Source organism: Muscardinus avellanarius (genome assembly GCF_963383645.1).
Source record: "Muscardinus avellanarius genome assembly, chromosome: 12".
Lineage (NCBI taxonomy): Eukaryota > Metazoa > Chordata > Mammalia > Rodentia > Gliridae > Muscardinus > Muscardinus avellanarius.
In genome coordinates, this window is record NC_137798.1 from 40,972,995 (window position 1) to 40,998,822 (window position 25,828).

General features: G+C 47.9%; 1 pseudogene across 1 annotated transcript in view; it reads left to right on the forward strand.

Annotated features, from left to right (window-relative positions):
• Positions 1 to 2,988: 2,988 nt before the first annotated feature.
• LOC308270989 (ornithine decarboxylase-like) overlaps positions 2,989 to 25,828 on the forward strand; it is a 29,583-nt pseudogene continuing 6,743 nt past the window's right edge. Inside the window, exons 1-3 of the transcript in view lie at positions 2,989 to 3,070; positions 3,512 to 3,700; positions 4,245 to 4,273. The product of the transcript in view is annotated as an ornithine decarboxylase-like (transcript). The remainder of the gene's footprint in view (positions 3,071 to 3,511; positions 3,701 to 4,244; positions 4,274 to 25,828) is intronic.

The window sequence follows — 25,828 nt, forward strand, 5'->3', positions numbered from 1 at the left end:
TCCCAGCACTTGGGAGGCTGAGACAGGAGGATGGCAGGTTGCAGGTTCGAGGCCGGCTTCAGGTCAACTGACTGGGTCCCTCAGCAACTTTTTATTGTTTCAAAGTAAAATAGGGGTGGGGATGTCGCTCAAAAGTAGAATGCCTCTGGGCTTGACCTTCAGTGCAGAAGGAAGGAAGGAAGGAAGGAAGGAAGGAAGGAAGGAAGGAGAGAGAGAGAGAGTGTGGAATGCAGTGTTGCATCTCTTTCAGGTGACCAGGGATCAGAGGAGGCTGGCGAGGCAGGCTCTCACCGAGGTCACGCGACTGCATAGTCAGGACTAGACTCCAGATCTCTAGACATTTGCCCGCTGCCCTTTCCCTCAGGCAGTGGCTGGTTCTCAGACTTCAGTTTGAAGCTCAAGTTGGAGCTTTCAAAATGTCACAGACTGGTTCTCACTCCTCCTCCCCAGACATCTGGGCAGAGGCTTTCCCTCGGGGGAAGTTCATGTTCTTCCTTTTTCTGAGGGGGCTGGGTGCTGTGATTGAGGCATGCTATCTTACAGCTGCACCTCCAGCCCTTTGATTTTTTTTTTTTTTTTGAAAAAGGGTCTCACTAAGTTGCTGAGAGCCTTGCTGAGTTGGTGAGGCTGGCCTCAAGTCTGAGATCCTTCTGTCTCAGTCTCCCAAATCCTGGGATTATAGGCATAAACTCACTATCTTAGTTCCTTCTTTGTTAGCGTTACCTAGAGAGCTTGTTAAAGCACAGATAGCTGGCTGGGTAGTGGCTTATGCTTGGTATTCCAACTACCTAGGAGGCTGAGGAAGGAGGGTCCCAAGTTTGAGACCAGCCTGGGCAATTTAGTGACAGCCTGACTCAGAATAAAAAAAATAAGAAAGTTCTGGGCTGTTTTTCAGTAATAGAGTGCCTCTAGTTTCCCTCCCCAGTACTAAAAGAAAGAAAAAAAGAAGAAGAAGAAAAGAAAACACATGGTTCCTACCCCAGAGATTTTCATTCAGTAAATCCAGGTGGGGCTCGATAATTCCTTTCTTCCATCCATCCATTCATCCATCCATCCATCCATCCATCCGTCCGTCCGTCCGTTCGTCCATCCATCCATCCATCCATCCATCCATCCATCCATCCATCCATCCATCCTCCCTTCTCTCCTTCCATACTGGGGGTAGAACTCATGGGCATTCTACCTCCGGGCTATACCCCTAATCTTATTTTATTTTTTATTTTGAAACAATCTTGCTATGATCCTCCTGTCTCAGCCTCCCAAGTACTGGGATTACAGGTGTGTGCCACCACGCCTGGCTGAGAGGGCATTTTTAACAAGTCCAGTACCTATTGTTTATAGCCCTGGACCACATTTTATTTATTTATTTATTTTTATTTTTATTTTTTTTGTGTGTGGTACTGGGGTTCCTGGAAGCCCTTCTACCTCCGGGCTACACTCCCAGACCTATTTTTTTTTTTTTTACATTTTTATTTGGAAACAGGGTCTCCTAAGCCAGTGCGCGCGGCTGGCTTCGAACCTGCGCGATCCTCCTGTCTCTGCCTCCCAAGCGCGGGGATTACAAGCGTGCGCCACCACGCCCGGGCATTTTTTTTTTTTTTTTTTTTTTTTTTTGGTGGTACTGGGGATTGAATCCGGGGCACTGTACCACTATCTATATCCCTAGTCCTTCTTATTTATTTATTTATTTTTTATTTTGAGACAAACTCTTTCTAAATTGCCCAGGCTGGCCTACAACTTGAAATCCTTCTGTCTCAGCCTCCCGAGGAGCTGGGATTACAGGCACACAGCCCATGCCAGCCTGGGAGCGTGCGGCGAGAGCCACTGGCCTAGAAGCCTGGCCTCACACGCACCTCAGGTTTCTCAAGGGCAGACGGTGCTCCTGGGCGGCTCCATCCGTCTCTCAGAATTCCTCCTTATAATATTATTAATTTGCATGAAAAACATTTTCTTCATGCAAATCGGAATGTCCTTGTGGAAATAGGGATTATGACTATGGATCTGAACTTTTTAAATTAAATTTTATTTTATATTTTGTGGTACTGGGGATGGAACCCAGGGGCATCCGACCTCCAAGTTACATCTCCAGCCCTATTTTTCATTCTTTATTTTGAAACGGTCTCACTGGGTTGCAAAGGGCCTCACTAACGAGCTAAGGCTGTCCTCAAATGGCGATCCTCCTGTCTCAGCCTCCCAAATACTGGGATTACAAGTATGTGCTGTCATTCCCTGTGAACCTGAACTTCTAAATTCTTTTTATATTTATTTTTAATTTTTATTTTATTTTTTGCAGTGCTGTGGTTCAAATTCAGAGCACTGTGAGCCTGCCAGGCAAGCGCTCCTCCATTGAGCCACCCCCTTCAGCCCTGGATCTGAACTTAATTCATTCAAAAGTTTGGAGCTGAACTTAGTGGTGCACAACTGTAATCCCAGAACTTAGAGGCTGGGACAGGACGGTCGCAGGTTCAAGGCCAGCATTGGGTAACTTAGATCCTGTTTCAAAATAAAAAATTAAAAGAGCAAGGGTGTAGCTTAGAGGTAGAATGCCCCCTGGGTTCAGTCCCCAGTACCAAAAATGAACAAAATTCTGTTTAGGGCATTGGAGATAAAGTACAAAACTGCCCTCAGAGAGTTCACCTTCTACAGGAGGGACAAACGTACAAGATAAATAAGTAAAGGAATAGCAAGAGAAAAACGTTTGTTTGTTTTTTTGTTTGTTTTTTGGTGGTCCTGGGGGTGGAACCCAGAGGCCTTCTATACTCCCAGACCTATTTTATATTTATTTGGAAACAGGGTCTCACTAAGTTGCTGAGAGCCTCACTAAGTAGCTGAGGCTGGCTTCGAACCTGTGTGATCCTCCTGTCTCGGCCTCCCAAGCACTGGCAGGAAGAGGTTAATGGGGGGAATTGTTATGGAAACGTAGAACCGGTGAGCAAGTGGACGTTTTAAGTGGGTGGCCAGGGAAGAAGAGGCGGCAACACTGAAGCAATGACTTGGGCAGTACTCAGTAAGTGCAAAGGCCCTGTGGGGGCCTACCTGGGGCCAGCGGGGGCCAGCACGGTGAGGCGGTGTGAGTCAGGGCAACAGTATAGGAAGTGAACTCAGAGGTAACAGAAAGCCAGATCCATGTTGGGATCTTGGGAACTGATGGTTGAAAGGTTTGAGCCGCTGCCCCGCAGGGGGCGGGGCCGGAAGCTAGGAGGCAGAGCCCTGTGATTCCCAGAGGAGACCACGCCCCTCAATTTAAGAGAAGCCCAATAAAGACAGACTGGCGTGCTCTCCCCCACTAGCCCCCGCGAGCTCGCGGTGGCTGGAGGCCGACTCCCCACGAATAAAGGCATCCTTACCACCTATAACGGATTTCCGCGTGTATCTGTGCGCCAATGGGACCCGCGCATCTTTATTTATTAATCATATTGGTGCCGAAGGCCGTATCGAATTAATGGGGCCTTAACCTGGACCTGCCTAATGGACCTGCGCTTCTTGGACCCTCCATCCGCTCTGCCTGCAGCTGACTCTATCTGCGCACAAGCTCGGACTTTGCACAAAAGCACCAGCCCGCGCGACCTGCCCCGGTGCAAGTTGGTTCCTCCATCTGCCAGCCCCCACGCCACCTTCGCGGTGCCCGCCGACATGGTGGTGCCAGCGGGCTCCTCCATCTGGGCAGCCGCCGCGCTGCTGCCTCGTGCCTGCCTGGACCGTAAGCCTTCTTCCCCAGCCCCACACTCTCCGGGAGAGCCCACAGCCATCTTTCCGGCCCCGAGCCAGCCTCCTTGGGTGATGCTGGCACCTGCTCTGCCTGCCGACTGCCTTCGCGGGCCAGGACCTCTGCCTGCTGCTTGGACCTCCTAAAACCACCATTTCAGCCCGGCGCTCTGGTCACCACCGGGACCTCTGGCCGGTTTGCCCCGCCCGCCCTGAGCCAGGCTCACTGGGTGGCGCACAGCCGACCTCGGTATCCGCCACAGTCACCCATGCCAGGCGTAGCTCTACTTGCTGCTGCTGCTCCGTTCCACCCGCTCAAGCCAGGCTAACTGGCAGTGCTCCTTGGGGCCAGCCTCAGCGTCTGCCGTGTGCCCGGAAGCCATTTTGTCTCCACGCCACGGGCCCAGCAAGCCACGCTGCCTGTGCGCCCCCACTGATCCCACCTGTGCCAGCCGCCAGCGCCGTCCACACCAGCCACCGGCATCCGTGCGCCCCAGCTCCACCGCGCCCCCAGCAGCTTCTCAGCGCTTCTGTCGCAGCCAGCGCTGGCCGGCAACGCTTCATTCCGGTAAACTGCCTCCTTCCCTTGGTTAGCGGGTTCTGGACTTGGGTCTTCCAGTCCACTGGGACCCCAAAATCCAAGCGCTTGGTGACCCATTGTCCCCCGGTCCACTGGGACCACCCTCCGGATGACCAGGTCATCCTCCGTGATAAGTAAAATTAAAAATTATGCTAGTAAAATAAAAAAATAATGTGAGTACGGCGGAGTGTGAAAAACACGAGAGAGGTCTGGTACACATGGCATGTAAAGTTTTAATGGCACGGCTCTCCCGGGGATCAGGGCAAGGCACCGTGGGGCCCGCGTGCCTGTCCGAAGCTTGAGGACGCGGGCTCTCCTTTTCAAGGTATGCATCTCGCGAGATGGGGGTTTACTCGCGGGAACACCCAATTCTCGCAGGGGTTTCAGCCCCTCCCTTGCCCTGCAGAGGTCATGTGACACAAAGTCACATGAGTGCAGGACCCAACTTATCATCCCGGCCTTTTGATGGTAGGGATAACGGATGACGATTGGACCCTCTAGCTTCTTCCTGCTGTGAAGGGGCGTCATCAGGGGCCCCAGGCCAGGAGGAGTCAGGAGTCCAGTCCCCCAGAAGGGGGTGCAGGTGGGTGCATAGCTGTAGTGCAAATTGGAGGTTACCCTGGACAGCTTGGTGATGTGCGCTTGAGGAGGCTTGAACAGGCAAGGGCTATTAAAGAAAAAAACAAATCATGAGATTGAGCAGGCGACCAAAAAGGAGACTGGCTTACTCAGTACCTGGAGAGCTACCCCGAGCTGGCAAAGAGGATAGAGGTTGAGGGATCCAGGAGCCATCAGTCTTCAGCCAGGCTGAGTAGGGCCAGCAGTGGGGCCTGGTCTAGAAAGGTGCTCCCCCTGTGTTGAAGCACCTGGGGCTCACCCTTTTCCAAGGGCACTGTTCCAGTGGCCCTCCTGGCCACACGCTGGGCACAGTCTGATTGGTGGGCATGGCTTCGCCCCACTTCAGGCAGGCTCCTGGAGGTAGCCGTTGTTGCAGTCCTCCACACCTAGGTGGCGCTCCAGAGGGCTGAGCCGCCACCGCCAGCCAAAGGGCAGCTACCAGGGATCTGCTTTTTGGCAAAGTCAGAGTGTACGCTCCATCTCCGCCTGTTTCTCTCTGGAATTAAAACTTTAGATGCCATGTTAAGGTTCTGTCAGCTGCGACGGACCTACACTCACACACAAAAAGCGCGTCCCGGGGCGGGTGTCTGGCGAGAATGGCAACGCAGACTCCCCACGGGCAGAGGGTGTCTCCCCAGCCCTGGTCTGGCGTTTCCCGCAGCACCTAGGGCGTGCCTGAGCGGGCCGCTCAGCAAAATTGCAGTCTGGCATGGGCCAAGATGGCGACTGTGACATCACCAGGCAGTGACTACGCGCCATCACAAAATGGCAGCTGGCAGGAAAATAAATGGAAGCTGATGGGGGAGAGCATTTGGAGGGATACCAGACTGCTTATAAAAGTTCCTAACTATTCCTGGGCCACCACAACCCATTTCCCAACTCGTATCAAGGCAGACAGGCTCTCAGGGCATCTGCTAGTATAAAGGTTCGACTCCCCATAATTGGTTGGCGGGCAGAAACGAAGAACAGGAAATGGGCGTCCCCGATTTCCCTGCTCAATCGGTCAGAAACAGAGGTTAAGAGATAGGGAAGAACGTCTTCATCCCTTCTCAAAACTGGAGGATGACCTGGTCATCCGGAGGGTGGTCCCAGTGGACCGGGGAACAATGGGTCACCAAGCGCTTGGATTTTGGGGTCCCAGTGGACCGGAAGACCCAAGTCCAGAACCCGCTAACCAAGGGAAGGAGGCAGTTTATCGGAGTGAAGCATTGCCGGCCAGTGCTGGCTGCGACAAGTGCTGAGAAACTGCTGGGGGGGTGCAGTGGAGCTGGGGTGCATGGATGCCGGTGGCTGGTGTGGATGGCACTGGTGGCCGGCGCAGGCAGGATCAAACAGTGGCACGCAGGTGGCATGGCTTGCCGGGTTTGCGGCGTGGAGACAAAATGGCTTCCAGGAATGCGGCAGTCACTGAGGCTGGGCCCTGAGGAGCACCGCCAGTGAGCCTGGCTTGGGCGGGCGGAACGGAGCAGCAGCAGCGAGTAGAGCTATGCATGGCGCGGGTGACTATGGCGGACACCGAAGCTGGCTGTGCGCCGCCCAATGAGCCTGGCTCGGGGCGGGCGGGGCAAATCGGCCAGAGGTCCCGGCGGTGACTGGAGCGCTGAGCTGGAACGGCGGTTTTAGGAGGTCCAAGCGGCAGGCAGAGATCCTGGCCCGCCCAGGTGGTTGGCGGACAGAGCAGATGCCAGCATCACCCAAGGAGCCTGGCTCAGGGCGGGTAGAACTGGCAGCCTGGTGGCCTGCGGAGCCTGCACACCCCGGTGGTGGTGGCCGCAGCCGCGTTGGCAGTGGAAGATGGCTGCCGGCACTCCGGAAGAGAGCATGTAGGTGGAAAAAGATGGCCACCGGCTCTCAGCAGAGAGCAGGGCCGGAAAGATGGCCGCAGACTCTCAGCAGAGCGCGGGATCAGAAAGATGGTCACCGGCTCTCAGCAGAGCTCGGGGCCGGAAAGATGGCCACCGGCTCTCAGCAGAGCTCGGGGCTGGAAAGATGGCTGCGGACTCTCAGCAGAGCCCGGGGCAGGAAGAAGGCCGCTGGCTCTCCCGGAGAGCGCGGGGCTGGGGAAGAAGGCTTACAGTCCGGGCAGGCACAGGGCGGCAGCGGCGGCAGTGGTGGGAGCAATGCCTGCAAGCGGAGCGCTGGTGTGGGACCTCACAGTCGAAATGCTGGCGGGTCGGAGAGTCTGGGGGCTCAAAAAGAGAGTAAAAATAAAAAGAGAAAAAAGAAAAAAATAGAAAAAAATGGGGAGGGACCCAAGAGTTCTCCCGGTTCGGCACCAAATGATAAGTAAAATAAAAAATAAGTGAGTACGGCGGAGTGTGAAAAACACGAGAGAGGTCTGGTACACGTGGCATGTAAAGTTTTAATGGCACGGCTCTCCCGGGGATCAGGGCGAGGCAACATGGGGCCCGCGCGCCTGTCCGAAGCTTGAGGACGCGGGCTCTCCTTTTCAAGGTATGCATCTCGCGAGATGGGGGTTTACTCGTGGGGGTAGTTGTTCTACCTTTGAACTACACCTCCAGCTCTTTTTATTTTTAATTTAATTTATTTATTTATTTATTGCAGGTCTGGGGATGGAACCCAGTGGCATTCGACCTCTGGACTACAACTCCTAATTTTTTATTCTTTACTTTGAAATAGGGTCTCACTAAATTGCAGAGGGCCTCACTAAGTAGCTGAGGCTGTCCACAAACTGTGATCCTCTGGTCTCAGCCTCCCAAATGCTGGGATTATAAGAGTGCGTCACCATGCCCGGCTTATGTTTTATTTTGAAATGGCCTCACTAAGTTGCTGAGGCTGGCCTCGAACCTGTAATTACATGTACCTGGGATTACATGTGCCACCACTCCCAGCTTCCTGCTTACTTTCGAGGGGACATTGGGTCTCTGCTGTGACCGGGACCCAGGAGCGCCTGCAGCCGTGGGTCTCCCACCACTGAAGAGTAACAGGAGTCCCTTCTACAAAGGGACTGAGAAATGTGCTCAACTGCTGGTTTCAAAACAACTGAACACAGACCGGTCTGAAGAGACAGATACGGAGCTGTGCTCTTTGGAACACACCAGTAATCTGGGTCCTTGGGAGGCTGAGACAGGATTGCAGGTTTGAGGCAAGCCTCAGCAACTTAGCAAAATCCTGTTTCACAATAAGTAAATAGAGCCAGGTGTGGTGGCACACATCTGTAGTCCCAGTCCTTGGGAGGCTAAGACAGGAAGATTGCAGATTTGAGGCCAGCCTCAGCAAGTAGGCTAGTGAGACCCTGTTTCAAAATAAGAATAAAAATTGGTCTGGGGGCATACCTCAGAGGTAGAATACCCCTGGGGTCCATTCGAGTATCCAAACAAAACAAAACAAAACCCAAAAAACCCCAAACACAAATAAAAAGGGCTGGGGGTGTAGCTCAGAGGTGGAATGCTCCCCAAATCCCCAGTACACACACACACACACACACACACACACACACACACACACACACCAGCAATCTTTATGTATTTATGTTCCTGGGCTGTCTTTTTTTTTGGTGCTGGGGATGGAGCCCAGGGGCACTTTACTTCCAAGCTACACCCCCAGACCTAGTTTTTAGTCTTTTGTTTTATGAAAGAGGGTCTCACTGAGTCGCAAAGGGACTCACTAAGTAGCTGAGTGAGGTTGTCCTTGAACTGAGATCTTGCGGTCTCAGCCTCCCAAATGCTGAGATTACAAGCACGTGCCACACGCCCGGCTCTGGGCTGTCTTTATGAGCATCTGGACACCACCTCATCCTCCCCTCCCCATCCCTACCTCCCACCCACAGCCTTCTCTCTAAATTCCAAGAGAATCACCCTGGCAAAGTGGACCACATTTTTTCTAAATTACAAATTACATTGTCTGAGCTTCTTGGAAAAGTGGACCCCACCCTTCTGCACGCAAAGGCTCAGACCTTGGCTTCTTTTTATGGTCAAAAGCTTGGGTCCCGGCCCACCCGGCAACCACCTGTAACAGTGGTTGTAATAGGGGGGAAAAAAAAAGACTCATTAACACGTTAAATGTCAGACATGATGTCTGTCTTTCTGGAAGATGACTAAGCCAATAGAGATCTTAAATGTATAGTATTTGTCACAGTTAAAGTCAGTCTACCAACTGGACTGGGTGGATCCCTGGTCTAAGAAAGTTCTGCATGTTTTAGCTTCTGCATAAGCAGTGTACGACCTGCGAGCAGGGCGTAGTGGTGTGCACACCTGTAATTCCAGTACTTGGGAGGCTGAGACGGGACGTTCCTTGCTCAAGGTCAGTGCACAGTAACTTAGTGAGCCTCTGTTTCAAAAAAAATAAATAAATTAAAAGTTCTGGGGGTGTAGGTCAGTGGTAGAGTGCCCCTGGGGCTCGATCCTCAGTACCACAAAATCAAAACAAAACAAAAACCCCTGTCTAACCTGGGCTAGAACTGGATCTGCAGTCGAGGGAGGCACTTGTCTGTGTGGAGCCAGTGCGATCTGGGACTGCAAAAGATGCCATCCTGGATTCTAGGTTCTGTTCCAAAATAGAAAGGCTCTAGGAGACCTCCGAGAATGAAGACGTTTCTGTGAGAGTTTACATTTTCTCACTGGCACAGGAGAAAGATCTTCTAGTATAACAAACAATTGTCAGCTCCCCTCAAAGTCTGCTTTCCAGCCATCAGAGACTACCTGGACTTTCTCAAACAAAAAATAATTCTGAGGTCATATTGACAAGTTAACAGCATTTATTTATTCATTTATTCATTTATTGTACTAGGGATGGAACCCAAGGGCCTTCTACCTCTCTGGGCTATACCCACAGACCTATTTTTATATTTTATTTGGAATCAGGGTCTCACTAAGTTGCTGAGAGCCTCACTAAGCTGCTGAGGCTGGATTTGGACCTATGATCTTCCTGTCTCAGCCTCCCAAGTACTGAGATTACAAGTGTGCAACACCACGCCCGGCCAATTTATCTATATTTAAAACTCTTGGGCCGGGTGTGGTGGCACATGCTTGTAATTCCAGCATTCAGGAGGCTGAGACAGGAGGATTGGGGTTTGCAGCCAGCCTCAGCTTCTTTTTTTTTTGTTTTTGGTTTTTTTTTTTTTTTTTTTTTTTGGTGGTACTGGGGTTCCTGGAAGCCCTTCTACCTCCGGGCTACACTCACAGACCTATTTTTGCATTTTTATTTGGAAACAGGGTCTCCTAAGCCAGCGCATGCGGCTGGCTTCGAACCTGCGCGATCCTCCTGTCTCTGCCTCCCAAGCGCGGGGATTACAAACGTGCGCCACCACGCCCGGCTAGCCTCAGCTTCTTAGTGAGGCGCTATGGAACTCAGTGTGACCCTGTTTCAAAATAAAGAATAAGGAAAAAAAACAAAAACAAAAAGGCCGGGCATGATGGCGCACGCTTGTAATCCCAGTACTTGGGAGGTTGAGACAGGAGGATCACACAGGTTCGACGCCAGCCGCAGCTACTTAGTGAGGCTCTAAGCAACTTAGTGAGACCCTGTTTCCAAATAAAATATAAAATAGGTCTGGGAGTATAGCCTGGAGGTAGAAAAGCCACTGGTTTCCACCCCCAGTACCCCACCCACCCCCACACACACAAAGGGCTGGGAGGTATCTCTCAGAGGTAGAATGCCCCTTGGTTCCATCCACAGTACTGCAAAAAAAACAAAACCAAACCAAACAAACAAAGAAAAAAAACCCTCGAGTTTTCATTGGTCTTTTTTTTTTTTTTTTTTTTTTTTACCTTTTTCTTCTTCAAACTTGAACTAGCTCCTGGTGGTCCACGTACAGCAGGGGGGCGACTTTCTACAGCCCAACTCTTTAGACCCCTCTGTTCAGGACATCACATGTGGGTTACTTCCACATCCCAGCTTCTTCTGTTCCTAGAGTCTGAGGGACATTTTGTTACTGATTTTGGTCTTGGACTGTGGGAGCTGGAAATGACCTTTACTATCATCACTTTTTGCTTTTTTTTTTTTTTTTTTTTTTTGCTCAAAGCATGCCTTCAACATCCTTGCCAAGTGGTCTAGCAACACTGAGCCAACATCTCGAGCATTTGCCCTTAGAAATAGTACTGGGTGAGCTGGGTGTGGCGGCACACACCTGTAATCCCAGTACTTGGGAGACCAAGACAGGAAGATCGTCCTTTTAAGACCAGCCTTGGCAAGTGGGTGACATTCTCAGCAACTAGTGAGATGATGTTGGTGTATCCCAGAGGTAGAGGACCCCTGGGTCCAATCTGCTATATCACACAAACGCACACACACGGGAAAAAAAAAGAAGAAAAAGAAATAGCATCACGTAAGCTGGGCGTGGTGGCGCACACTTGTAATTCCAGCATTCGGGAGGCTGATACAGGAGGATCGCAGTTCATGGACAGCCTCAGCTCCTTAATGAGGCCCTTTGCAACTCAGTGAGACCCTGTTTCAAAATAAAGAATAAAATATAGGGCTGGGGGTGTAGCTTGCAGGTAGAATGCCCCTTGGGTTCCATCTCCAGTACAACACACACACACACACACACACACACACACACGAAGAAATAGTTTCAGGTGAGAAGGTGGACCCTGATTCCATGGAAGGCCTTTGTGCAGAAGATAAGTTTGGGTGTGGCTAATATGTTCAGTTTAAATGCAATTCAGTTCACTTACGGAGTAGGAAAAGGAGACTTGGCTAATGCCTCTTTTCTTTTGCCAAATGAAACAATCCTGAGGATGGAGACTCAAGAATATCTCTTTGGAGCACAGCTAACTGGCAAACACCCTCTACTTGTATTTCCCATCCTAATGAAAACAATCCTAATGCCAGACCAAAATGGCAAAGTGCTTGCTAGAGGCCCCGGGCCTGGAAGCCTCCGCCCCTCGTCTCCAGCAACACAAACACATTTTATGGCCCAGTCTTTACATGAATCACTCTGTGAAAATGATAGCAAATGTAATAACCCCAGACAGCTGCAATTGTCTAAATGTCTTCCTATTAGCAGTGTGAATGGCTAAAGTTTTATAATCAAATCAGAGTGAATGCTAATTGAAATCGAATAGAGCTTACATCATTGTGATTAGGTATCAGATTTTTTCCCAATATTGTTAAATTACAGATGGGGCCCATCAAGTCACACTAAAAATAAATATTGCAATCTCAGTAGCAAAAAGATGGATGCTCTCAATAAACAGAAATCAAACTCGAACTGGTTTGTGTGGTATTACTGCCACCTACTGGGACTTAGTGAAACAGCAGGAACACTCTTTTGCTTTGATTTGGGTTTGACTATGTATTTGTTTTTCTATCTTGTGTAAGAAAAATGCCCGTGGACCACGCTTGTAATCCCAGCATTTGGGAGGCTGAGACAGGAGGATCGTGGTTCGAGGACAGCCTCAGCTACTTAGGCCCTTGGCAACTCAGTGAGACCTTGTTTCAAAATAAAGAATAAAAAATAGTGCTGGGGGTGTAGCTCAGAGTTAGAATGCCCCTGGGTTTCATCCCCAGTACCGAGAAAAAAAAAAAAAAGAAAAAAAAAAGCCTGCCAATCTGATCGTGACGGCCCACGCTTATATTGCCAGTACTTGGGAGGCTAAGACAGGAGTATCACAGGTTTGCAGCCAGCCTCAGCAACTTAGTGAGACTTGTAGCTTGAGATAGAATCCTCCTAGGTCCGATCCCCAGTACCTAAAGATCTGTAATTTTCTTTTTGTGTGTTGCTAAACTACACTGAATTATTGAAGAACAAAGCACGAATATAAACATTTAAATGAAACTGTTTGAATAGAGTTGGTAGGAAAAGCAAAGAAAGGTTATACTACATCAGGAGCGTATTAAAGATTATTTCAAGCTGGGAGTGGTGGCGCATGTCTGTGAACCTCAGCCACTGGAGGGGCTGAGGCAGGAGGATTGCTAGCCCTGGCAACTCAGCGGGGCCCTATGTCAAAATAAAAAGGTTCAGAGATGTAGTTGAATACGAGTGCACCACTGGATTCAACCCCCAGTATCCCAAATATTAAAATAAATTTAAGATTTATATTGGTGCTGGGAATGAACCCAGAGGCATTCTACCTCTGAGATAACTCCTTCCAAAAAACTTCTCTTTGGGAAACAAGGTCTCACTAGGTTGCTGAGGCTGGATTTTTTTTTTTTTTTTTTTGCAAGTCTAGGGGTGGAACCCAGGGACATTATACCTCCGAGCTACACCTCTATCTTTATTTATTTATTTATTTATTTATTTATTTATTTATTTATTTATTATTTACTTATTGCTGGTCTGGGGATGAAACCCAGGGGCATTCAACCTTCAAGCTATACTCTCTGTCCTATTTTTTATTCTTTATTTTGAAACAGGGTCTCACTGAGTTGCAGAGGGCCTCACTAAGTAGCTGAGGCTGTGGCTGGCTTTGAATCTGAGATCCTCCTGTCTCAGCCTCCAAATACTAGGCTTACAAGCATGCACCCCCACACCTGGATATAAAATTATTTCAATCCGATAGGCAGAACAATGCTTCCCCCACCCCACCCCACCCTAAGGTGCAAGCCCTAATTCCCGGAGCCTGTGTTAGGCTCTGTTAGCTTACTTGGCAAGAAGTCAAGGCTGCAGGTGGAATTAAGGTTGCCAATCACAGGACCTTGAGGTGGGGCGTCCTGGAGAGGGGTCTTGAACGGGCCAGGAGACCCCAAGTAATTCCCAGCACCATCATGAGTGGAAGAGGAAGGCAGGAGAGAAGCAGAGGGAGGCGGGAGAGGGCCTGGGCTGGGGACACAGCCTCCTGGGGAGCTGGAGAAGGGCGAGCAAGCCCCATCTCTAGAGCCCGCAGGAGGAGCCTGGGAAGACTTGACTTCTGGCTTTAAGAACCGTGAGCGCACGCAGCCACTAAGCTTGCGGCATTGACTGTGTCCGAGAGAGGACAGAGCATGCCTGGGGAGACGGGAGGGGACGCTGAGGAGGCAGCGCACCGCACGCCAGTCCTTCCCGGATCGCTGATGGCTGCTGTGTATCCCCGGTCCGTGGATAAGAAGAGAAAAATAGGAGTCCCTCCTCCCAGTGGCTGTCAGGCGGGTGAAATGACACGATCCAGGCAGACCCTTCCCCAGTGCCTTGGGTAAACCCCAGCCCGAGGAGGCCCTGTCACTAACAACTGCTGTGCTTTGATGGTTGTGTTGTGAGTGGTCGTTGTTTATTTACAAGTTTATCTGTACGACATATACATAGGCAACATTCTCGTGTGAGGTAATGCAGATTAAAATTACATTAGAATTTGGTAAGCGGCCGGGCGTGGTGGCTCACGCTTGTAATCCCCGCGCTTGGGAGGCTGAGACAGGAGGATGGCATGGGTTCGAAGCCAGCCTCAGCTACTTAGTGAGGCTTTCAGCAACTTAGTGAGACCCTGTCTCCAAATAAAAAAGAAAAAGAAAAGAAAAGAAAAAAAGGTCTGGGAGTATAGCCCGGAGGTAGAAAGACTATGGGTTCCACCCCCAGTACCACCAAAAAAAAAAAAAAAAAAAAAAGAATTTGGCAAGCGAAATTGGGTTTGAACACCAGCACGGCAAAAATAAATAAATAAAAACTAAAAATAAATATAAAATTAATTTAAAAGTTCAGATTCACGGGGCACGGTGGCACATGCTTGGAATCCCAGTATTTGGGAGGCTGAGACAGGAGAATCCCAGGTTACCAGCTTCAGCTACTTAGTGAGGCCCTCTGTTACTTAGCGAGACCTTGTTTCAAAATAAAGAATAAGGTTCTGGCTGCGCTGATCCGCAGAGGCCGGGCTCGTGGGGGTCGGGGCTGTGGATCCCGGCGGCGAGATGAGGAACCTGGGACCATGAGAGGTGGAATGATGGGTTACCCAAGCCACATAGCTAATTAAGTAGCAGAGCTGGGATTAGAACTCAGGGTTCCTGCCTCCCAAGATTGGTAAAGTGAGTCTGCGGAAGCAAACCCCTAGTGACTTCTTAAAGTAAATCACCGGACGGCCAGTTGTGGTAAAATTAAATTCTGGAGTGGATTATCGAGGGGTCCTGGCTTGCCTGGATGGCTACATGAACACAGCCCTGGAGCAGACAGAAGAATATGTAAATGGACACCTGAAGAATAAGTATGGGGGTGTGTTTATCCGAGGAAACAACGTACTGTACATCAGCACGCAGACGAGAGGGAAGTGAGACGCCAAGGGAACACCGCCTCTCATAGCTGAATACATTTTTTATAAATTTTTTCTAATTTTTGCTTCTTTGTGGTAAAAGTATCCTCTTTTCATAATAGTTGCTGATTTTTCACTGACATATGAGTAAGACAAATATATAAAATTGTGAATTGAATTGTAAAGCATTTTTCATATTTAAGTTCAGTTCTTTTACTTCTGTGTCAGTATAAGAGTGCTTAAAAATTAAAAAAAGGACAGAAAACAACAACAACAACAACAACAACAACAACAAAACAAAATAAAGAATAAAAAAATAGAAGCCGGGTGTGGTGGCGCAGGTTTGTAATCCCAGCATTTGGGAGGCTGAGACAGGAGGATCGCGGTTTGCGGACAGCCTCAGCTACTTAGTGAGGCCCTTTGCAACTCAGTGAGACCCTGTTTCAAAATAAAGAATTAAAAAAAAAATTAGGGCTAGGGGTGTAGCATGAAGTAGAATGCCCCTTGGTTTCAACCCCAGTACCATAAAAATATAAATAAATAAAAGGATTTGGCATATAACAGGGCTGTCATTTTCTTTTGTGTGTGGTACTAGACATTGAAGGGGGTCACTACTGAGCTATACCCCACCCCTGTTTGTTTGTTTGTTTGTTTATTGTGAGACTGGGGGTTGAACCTAGGGAAATTCTGCCTTTATGTGTGTGTGTGTGTGTGTGTGTGTGTGTGTGTGTGTTACTGGGGATAGAACCCAGGGACCTTCTACCTCCATGCTACACCTCCAGATCTATTTTATATTTTATTTGGAAACAGGGTCTCACTAAGTTGCTGAGAGCCTCACTAAGCTGCTGAGGCTGGCTTCGAACCTGGCTCGGAGTTCTCCCTTCGAGCTGGTTCTTTTGTTTGGTTTTGGAACAGGGCCTCTCTAGGTTGCTGTGCTGTGGAGGCTGTCCTCTAACCTGTGATACTCCAATCTCAGACTCCCAAGTACTGGGATTACAGATGTGTGCTACCCTTTCTCCCATACCTCCTTATAATAGAATTTTGAGAGAACATCTCTTGAACATGGCCCCTCTGATCACATTTCAGATGAGGCAATTTCTCTGTATATGACAGGCCTCGGCATCCAGAGAGTAAAAACAGACCATTTTATTTAAGTAGTGAGTCTTGAAACCTTTATTGGCAACTGTGGCTCAGGTTAGTAAAATTAAATTTGCTTCTTATTAATCGTGATTACCAGGTACTAATTTAGAGTGCTATTTATTTATTAAGTTTTAGGAATGGCATGGTGGCATACACCTATAATCGCCATATTTGGGAGGCTGAGACAGGAGGATTGCAGGTTTGAGACCAGCCTCAACAACTTAAGGAGACCCTGGAGTTTAACTTAAGGAGTTTAGTTTTTTAAACAAAAACTAAAGCCGAGCGTGGTGGCACACGCTTGTAATCTCCGCACTTGGGAGGCTGAGACAGGAGGATCGCACAAGTTCGAAGCCAGCCTCAGCTACTTAGTGAGGCTCTCAGCAATTTAGTGAGACCCTGTTTCCAAATAAAATATAAAAATAGGTCTGGGAGTATAGCCCAGAGGTAGAAAGCCCCTGGGTTCCATCCCCAGTACCACAAAAAAGAGAAAGAAAAAACAACAACAAAGAAAATCAGGCTGGGGGTGTAGCTTAGAAGTAAAATGCCCCTGAGTTCTATCCACAGCACTGCACATACACACAGAAGTTTTATTAATGATTCAGAATTTGAAATACAGCCTCTAAAGTTTGCAGATGAGAATCCCAATGTAAATTTTTTTTTTTTTCCGTACTGGTGATTGAGCCCAGGGGCATTCTACCTCTGAGCTACACTCCCAGGCATATTTCTTATTTTTTTTTATTTTGAAACAGAGTCTCACTGAGTTGCAAAGGGCCTCACTAAGTAGCTGAGGCTGTCTGCGAACAATGATCCTCCTGTTTCAGCCTCCCAAATGCTGGAATTACAGCGTGTGCCACCACGCCTGGCCCAATGTAAATTTTTTACTTGCTAGTTCTTTTAAACAAAAGCTGGTCACTTCACATTAAACATATTTGATTTATACAATTATATATCATTTGAAACTTTATTTAGAAATAGTTTTATGCTCACAAAGACTTGCAGAATGGTGTCGAGTTGCCCTGGAGCCCCGCCTCGGCTTCCTCTGGGGATGTTATCAAAACCAGCAAGCTGACATGGGTGATGTTCGTGAAAACTAACTGCAGACCTTGTTCAGGTTCTGTGGCTCTCACGTGTCCTGTTTTTTTGTCATTGGTGTTGTATTTTGGAGTACACTGTCATATCAGATGTATAGATTGTGTAACTACGACCAGGAGCGGGATACAGAGTTGTGCCGTCACCCTGGGCCGCCCTCTGCAGTGACACTCTCCCTGTCCCTAACCCCTGCCAAGGCCCGTTCTGCTCTCCATCATGAGACTGGTCACTCCGAGATTGTTAGAAAAATGGAGTGACACAATCAATATGTAAACTTTTTTTTTTTTTCGGGTCTGAGGATGAAACCCAAGGGCATTCGACCTCTCAGCTATACCCACTGCCCTATTTTTTCATTCTTTTTTTTTTTTTTTTTTTTGGTACTGGGGATGGAACCCAGGGGCATTCTACCTCTGAGCTATACCCCCAGCCCTATGTTTTATTCTTTATTTTTTGAAACAGGATTTCACTGAGTTGCAGAGGCCCTCATTAAGTAGCTGAGGCTGTCCATGAACCTGCAATCCTCCATCTCAGCCTCCCGAATGCTGGGATTACAAGCGTGTGCCACCACGCCCAGCTAATATGCAAACTTTTGAGATTGGCTTTTTTTCTCATTTCAGTGTCCCTGAAACCCATCTGAATTGTCGTGTGTGTTAATAGTTTGTTCCTGAGCCAGGCGTGGTGGCGCACGTTTGTAATCCCAGCCTTCAGGAGGCTGAGACTGGAGGATCATGGTTTGCGGACAGCTTCAGCTACTTAGTGAGGCCCTTTGCAACTCAGTGAGACCCTGTTTCAAAATAAAGAATAAAAAAATAGGGCAGAGGGTGTAGCTCGGAGGTGGAATGACCCTGGGGTCCATCACCAGACCCACACACACAAAAATAGTTTGTTCCTTTTTATTAATGCCACAGTCTGTCTATCACCTGTTAAAGGATATCTGGGCTATCTTTAGTTTTTAGCTCTTACAAAGTTGCTATAAATATTCATGTTCAGGTTTTTGTGTGAACATGAGCTTCATGTTTACCCAGTTTTATAAGGTTTAAAGGTTAAATACTTTGTAGATGGCAATGTTCAATTAAAATTTAAGGTAGATTTTTCCAAGTTATATTAATAATGATAAATAGTGATAAAAGGATAAACAATGATGGGAGAGGCTGGGCAAGGTGGCGCACGCATAGAATCCCAGTACTTGGGAGGCTGAGACAGGAGGATCACAGGTTCACGGCCAGCCTCAGCTACTTAGCGAGACCATCTGCAACTTAGTGAGATCCTGTTTCAAAATAAAAAAGAATAAAAAATAAAGCTGGAGTTTAGCTCAGAGGTAGACTGCCCTTTGGTTCAATCTCCAATGCCACAATAAATAAATAAATAAGCCAGCCGTGGTGGCACACACTTGTAATCTCGGTACTTGGGAGGCTCAGACACGAGGATCGCAAGCTCACGACCAGCCTCAACTACTTAGCCTCAGCCCCTCCACAACTTAGTGAGACCCCGTTTCAAAAATAAAGAATAGCCAGGCATGGTGGCGCATGCTTGTAATCCCAGCATTCGGGAAGCGGAGACCGGAGGATCACGGTTTGCAGACAGCCTCAGCTACTTAGTGAGGCCCTTCACAACTCAATGAGTTGTTTCAAAAATAAAAAAGACCAAAAAATAGGACTGGAGGTGTATCTCAGAGATAGAATGCTCTGGGTTCAATCCACAGTACTGAAAAAAAAAATATTAGGGAGGAGAGGTGGTAAGAGTTGGTGGCAGAGGGGACCCGGTTTTTTAATTTTCTCTCCCTTTGGAGAAAAAACAAAATGCAGGAGATGGAGGCAGCCTTTTGTATAGTGGAAATTAGGATCAGATTAAAAACAAAAGATTGCTGTATCTTGGTGCTTGGCAGGACACCGGCCTCTGAATGATATACACAATTAGTAGAGAGAATATTAAAGAGAGACGGACAGAGACAGCAGGTGTGTTCATCTACGCGTGTTTATTGGGCGCCTACAATTGACCGTGTGTGTTTTAAAGCTCTGGGTGCCCAGTGAGTTACTAGACAAAGTCCCTGCACTTTAGAGAGGCTGAGATTAATATTATAACATAATGAACCAACAGAAAAAAGGAAGAAAAGGGAGAGACTGGAGTCCTGCTTTAAAGCAGTTAGGAAGCCCTCTCCAGGAGGGGCGAGAGTGCATACGTTTCAGGGGACCTGGGGACCACATGATAGGAAGATAAGGATCAGGCCAAGATTCAGTTCCGAGATTATTAGAGACATTCCCAGGGAGAAGGAAGTGTGTGTGTGTGTGTGTGTGTGTGTGTGTGTGTGTGTGTGTTAGTCATTTCGAGACACTATTGCATTCCTAACCTCAAGCATCTGTGTCCTGTGCTCACCTAGTAACACAGCTTGACAATGGACAAGTCCTGGGGAAAGTAAATGGATTTGGTTGTTACTGATCTCGTGTCTTCTGTTGTGCCCCTCACATGCCATTCTCTTAGGGGAATCGACACCTTTTAACAAGTACTGTTGTCATTTTATTTTATTTATTTATTTTTTTCGGTCCATGTAGGCAGGCACTGATGTCTACGTTTGCTGGGAAGACCAGGGAAAATAGTGAAATAGCGAGTGAGATGGTCCCACATCACTTGCTGGCAGAGGCTGGTCCCTGCTGAATGCGCTCAGCAGTGTCCTCGGCGGGACGATGAGCTCACTCTCCCACTTAGCCAGAGTAGGAGGGAAGGGCATTGGAAAGGGGTGAGCTCTAGGTCAGTTTTAAAGAAATAAGATATTGTGGATATAGTTAAAACTCCTTTTTTTTTCTTTTTTAGTGGTACTGGGAATTGAACCCAGAGGCATTCTACCTCGGAGCTATACCCCCAGACCGATTTTATTTCTTATTTGGAAACAGGATCTCCCTAGGTTGCTGAGAATCTCGCTAAGTTGTTGAGGACGGCTTTGGACCTGCGATTGTCCTGTCTCAGTCTCCCAAGTACTAGGATTAAAAGCATGCACCACCGTGCCTGGCTCTCAAACTCTTTTTTAAAATAATTTTTTTTGGCCGGGCGTGGTGGCGCACGCTTATAATCCCCGCGCTTGGGAGGCAGAGACAGGAGGATCACGCAGGTTCAAAGCCAGCCGCGCGCGCTGCCTTAGGAGACCCTGTTTCCAAATAAAAATGTAAAAGTAGGTCTGGGAGTGTAGCCCAGAGGTAGAAGGGCTTCCAGGAACCCCAGTACCCCCAAAAAACTTTTTTGGGGGTACTGGGAATGGAACCCAGGGGCATTCTACTCTGAGCTACACTCTCAGCCCTATTTTTTATTCTTTTTATTTTGAAACTGGGTCCACTGAGTTGCAAGGGGCCTCACTAAGTGACTGAGGCTGGCCGCAAACCGTGATCCTCCGGTCTCAGCCTCCCAAATGCTGGGATTCCAAGCGTGCGCCACCACGCCCGGCTTCTCAGACTCTCTTGGAATCCCTTCTCTGCCTTTCTTTTTGCAGTGGTGAGGATTGAACCCAGGGCCTTGTACATGCTATGGGAATGCTCTACTACTGAGCTACATCCCCAACCTTTTTTCAAATTTTACTTTGAGACAGGTTCTTCCTTAGCTGCCCAGGCTGGCCTCCAACTTGGGTCTCAGACCTGCCTGAGCCTCCAGAAGTTGAACCTTAGGACTCTTCACACTAGTCCCAGTGTCTAATGCAATGCTTAGCAAGTAGTAGGCATTTCATGAGTGTTGGTTCACATTGCAAAAGATGCTTACTACCCAAATTTCCAGATTCTCTGGCTTCTACCTAAGAGTGCTAGTTCCCTAAGAGTACTAGTTCTGCTGAAGAAAAGCTGAGATTTTTTTTTTTTTTTCTGTGATGATGGAAATTGAACCCGGGGGCATTCTACCTCTGAGCTATACCCCAGCCCTGGTTTTTAATATTTAATTTTTAGTTTGGAAACAGGTTCTCGCTAAGTTGGTGAGCTGTCCTCCAGCCTGCTGTCCGTCTGTGCACCACCATGCCCAGCTGAGATCATGCTATTTATATATGCCACAGAGCAACCGGGCTGCCCCTGCTGGGTTTTTTTTTTTCGGTACTGGGGATGGAACCCAGGGGCATTCTACCTCTGAGCTACACCCCCAGGGTCTCACTGAGTTGCAGAGGGCCTCACTAAGTAGCTGAGGCTGTTCTCAAACCGCGATCCTCTGGTCTCAGCCTCCCAAATGCTGGGATTACAAGTGTGCGCCACCACGCCCGGCTTCCCCCTGCTGTTTTAAATATTCACAAGTTTCTATAAACATACTGCTCGGGCAAGGTTTGTTAATATACAGTCTGCACTGTAATGTTGTTTGCATTTAGTTTACTTTGTGTTGAGTTCAACTCTGAAATGGTCTTGTGGACTTACTGTGTGCTTTAATAACTTACAAGGGACAGGGACAAGTGTAACATCCCTGTCGTACGACCTTCCCTCGCCTTATAAATATGGCAAGCCGGGTCTGATTTTCATCTGTCACTAATATTTAGGGAAATTGATGGAAATGTCTTGCAAGATTTTTCTTTTTTTATGGTACTGGGTATGAAACCCAAGGGCATTCTACCTCTGATCTATACCACCAGCCCTATTTTATTTTATTATTTTAATTTTTAATTTTTTGTGTGTGGTACTGGATGTGGAACCCGGGGGCTTTTCTACCTCCGGGCTATATTCCCAGACCTATTTCATATTTTATTTGGAAACATGGTCTCACTAAGTTGCCGAGAGCCTCACTAAGTAGCTGAGGCTGGCTTTGAACCTGCGCGATCCTCCTGTCTCAGCCTCCCAAGCGCGGAGATTACAAGCGCGCGCCACCACGCCCGGCTCAATGGGGATTATTCTAAGGGCCCCACTGCGTACTGCAGAGCCTGGGAGGGCTCCCGGCTGTGAAGCGGTGCTGCGGGAGCCTCGCGCGCTAGTCCGGACGACCTGTTCTTTAGGGAGGTCCTCTGCCTCCCTCCTGCTCTAGCTGGCGACCTGCTCTTGTTTTGCTTTGCCTGCTGTGATTCAGGGCCTTGCCATACAATGCCTAGAGGTTCCGTGCAGCCCTTGTCAGAAATAAATGAACCTAGAGGTTATTTGGTTTTAATTACCATCCATTGAAACAATCGATTAGAGGACTGAGTCATTGGAATGGTTGATGGTGGAACATTTAGGTAATTACGACTGTTGAAAATTCTCTTTTCTGCTAATTGTTTTTATTGAACACGATTTATATGCGGGTCTCAGGATTGTTGAGGTGGAGGGTATCACAGGCCAACGGGTTGGAAGGAAGTGATAGGGGAGATCTCCTGGCCTACCCAGCGAGCCCCACCGGCCTGGCCTCAGGATTCAAAGGTGACAGGTGGTTATATGAACAGACGGTCTTGTGGCCATCCTCAGAAGCAGGTAGAGTCGACCATAGCTTTGAGCTTAGTTGCTATAACAGCTCCTCCTCCCCCAGTACTGGGGATTGAGCCCAGGGCCTCACACATGCTAGGCAAGGGCTCTGTCACTGAGCTGTGTCCTCAGCCCAACAGACTGAGATTATGTAAACTGGGCATGGTAGCCTGCACCTGTAACCCCCGATACTTGGGAGGCTGAAACAGGAGGACTGCAGGTTTGAGGCCAGCCGCAGTAACTTAGCAAGACCCTGTTTCAAAGTAAAACATAAAAAAGGCTGGGTTATAGCTCCGAGGTAGAACGTCCCTGAGTTCAATCCTCAGTAATCCCCCCTCCCAAACAGGAGGTAGAATAAGGGCTGAAGGTGTAGCTCAGTGGTAGAGTACTTACCTGGCATGCTTAAAGCCCAGGAGTCAAAAGGAGAAAAAAAAAAAATTACTGTAAAATATGCATGGCCCTGAACGAAATTTTCTGAGTGTAGAATTTTGCTTTGCTTTTCGATGTTTTTCCTTTCTTTTCTTTTCCTTTCTTTTCTTTCTTTCTTTCTTTCTTTCTTTCTTTCTTTCTTTCTTTCTTTCTTTCTCTCTTTCTTTCTTTCGAGAGGGAGGGTCTTACTCTGTTACCCAGACTAGTCTGGAGCTCCCAGGCTGAAGCAGCGCCTACCTCGGCTCCTTCAGTGGCTGGGCTGTAGGTGTGCGGCTGGCCCTCAGATTCGTCTTCATTACTGTTTTTGGTCCCAGGGGCTGAACCCAGCGGCATGACACCGCCTGCCCCCTTTTGTTTTGTTTAGAAACAGGGTGTTGTTAGGTTTCGAGAGTCTTACTCATGGCTGGGACTGTCTTTGAACCCGCAGTCCTCCTGTTTCAGCCTCCCAAGTACTGGGATTGTAGCCCGCAGCCACCAGGCCCAGCTCAGTTTTTCACATACTCACATAATTTTACAATTCGAATCATTTAGTGCTGTTATGGCTGAAAACCTTTTTGTCTGCCCTCTTGGGCTCAGGGCCTCACACGTACTAGGCAAGCATTTGAATGAGGCTTGTACATTAAAACGACAAAAGATGGATAAACCGGAGTCAAGGTAGGATTTTTATGGATGTTAACATTTTTATTTGCATGGGAAATTCACAAAAATGAAGAGCAAATTTGAACTGCTTAGACTTGGGAGCTTATATACTTTAAAAAAAAATTCCCTCTAATCCCCATTATCTGCCCTTCCTAACCAGAAAAAAAATAGGCTTCTATGGTTGGTAAGTTGTAGGGAAATGAGTAGGAAATACATGAAGAAAACTAAGGGAAGGTAAGGGCACTTTTTTTTATTTTTTTATTTTTTATTTTTGGTGGTACTGGAGGTAGAACCCAGGGCCTTTCTACCTCCGGGCTATACTCCCAGACCTATTTTATACTTTATTTGGAAACAGGGTCTCACTAAGTTGCTGAGATCCTCACAAAGTAGCTGAGGCTGGCTGTGAACCTGCGTGATCCTCCTGTCTCAGCCTCCCAAGCGTGAGGATTATAAGTGTGCGCCACCACGCCCGGCTAAGATAAGGGCATTTTAGAATGGTTTGATTTTACAGATTCATCTTGATGTGACATCTTTGTTACCAAAGTCACTCTGTTTTTGGTGAGAAAGAGTGCCTTCCTCAAAGCAAAATTTATGGCCTACCATTAGGCAGGAAAGGCAGACCAGGGGCTTTGTCTCTGCTTATGTTTTCGGTTGCTTAGTTCAAAATCATCCTCAGAGCCGGGCGTGGTGGCGCAGGCTTGAAATCCCAGCATCCGGGAGGCTGAGACAGGAGGATCGCGGTTTGTGAGCAGCCTCAGCTACTTAGTGAGGCCCTCCGCAACTCAGTGAGACCCTGTTTCAAAATAAAGAATAAAAAATAGGACTGGGGGTGTAACTCGGAGGTCGAATGCCCCTGGGTTCCATCCCCACACCCCAAAAAAACAAAACAAAAAAATTCATCCTCAGGCCAAGGTAGTTATTGGGGGTGGCTTATCTTGATTTCCTTCAGTATCTAATCTCTTCATTTTTTGAACCGGAGTGAATTCAGTCTAAGGCCCTGGATTGAATCCTCAGTAGTGAAAAATGAAACGAACAAACAAACAAAAAAAAAAAACTGACGATCTAGTGGGGTAAAAGGATTGTGGTTGAGCTGGAACCAAAATCCTAATCCTGGAGCCGGGAGGTGGCGCATGCTTGTAATCCCCGCGCTTGGGAGGCGGGGTCAGGAGGATCGCGCTGGTTCGGAGCCAGCCTTGCTGGTTTAAGAGACCCTGTTTCCACATAAAAAGTAAAAAGAAAAAATAGGTCTGGGAGTGTAGCCCGTGGGAGTGTATCCTGGAGGTAGAAGGGCTTCCAGGAACCCCAGTACCACACACACACACACACACACACACACACACACACACACACACATCCTAATCTTGTGACCCTCTTTGCTTTTCCTGGCTGAAGTTTGGCAGTCAGCAGGAGCCTTGACTGGGGGCAGAAGCTTAACTCAGGGGAGGCAGACAGCAGCGGCCAATTCCTCCTATGTCAAAAAGCATTTATGCTTTCAGTGTCAATGACAGTTTGGTTTTAGTATCTAATTACACTAAAGATCTTCATATTTCCTCTTTTTCTTTATTGAATAAGAAATAAAAAAATTTACCATTCTGAAATAATACAGTTCTCATTTAAATAGATTTTGGGGGGAGGAGTCCTGGAGTTGAACCTAGAAGAATTATAACTCCAAGCTATACCCTCAGCTCTTTTTATTTTTTAAATTTGAAACAGGGTCCCCTAAGTTGCTAAAGGTCTCACTAAATTGCTGAGGCTGGCCTCAAACCTAAGACCCTTCTGTCTCAGCCTCTCAAATATTGGGATTACAGGTGTATGTCACCATGCCTGGTAAAATAGATATTTTGAAAATATCTTTACAAGGAATTTTTTTTGCTGGTTTAATGATTTCTTCTCCAATGAGATTTTCTCTAAAACAGGATTTACTTTTCCAGTGACATCTTCCCCCCCGCTTAAACATGAAAATTCTAAATACTCTTTCATTAAAAAATTAAATATTAATCCCAGTACTTGGGAGGCTGAGACAGGAGGGTCCCAGGTTCAAGGCCAGCCTCAGCTACTTAGTGAGGCCCTCCGCAACTTAGTGAGATCTTAGCACAAAATAAAGAATAAAAAATAGGGATGGAGGTGTAGCTCAG